This window comes from Mustela putorius, unplaced genomic scaffold (genome assembly GCF_011764305.1).
Source record: "Mustela putorius furo isolate JIRA1106 unplaced genomic scaffold, ASM1176430v1.1 tig00000281_pilon_pilon_pilon, whole genome shotgun sequence".
Taxonomy (NCBI): domain Eukaryota; kingdom Metazoa; phylum Chordata; class Mammalia; order Carnivora; family Mustelidae; genus Mustela; species Mustela putorius.
The window spans coordinates 3,752,782-3,753,080 of record NW_025421343.1 but is presented as its reverse complement, the minus strand read 5'-3'; positions in this window follow the sequence as shown (position 1 = coordinate 3,753,080).

The window sequence follows — 299 nt, the reverse complement described above, 5'->3', positions numbered from 1 at the left end:
ACCGCAAATAAAGGCTCCATTGTGGTTAGCTGAAAGCTTTTGGGGCCTAAGGAGGAAGTGAATGGGATGACCCACTTGAGACAACACCAGAAGAACAGAAAGCTTAACAGCCCTGGAAGATGGCAACAGGCAGACAAACGACACTGAGCAGTTAACAGTGAACTAGGACACACCTTCAATATCAGCCCAGCTCAAATTCCATTTTCCTCTCACCTTTCCCCAAACAATCAGACCTTTTAGTTAGCCTGTTTCCACAATACTTGATCAAACAGATCACTCCAGAGCACACACACACAAAA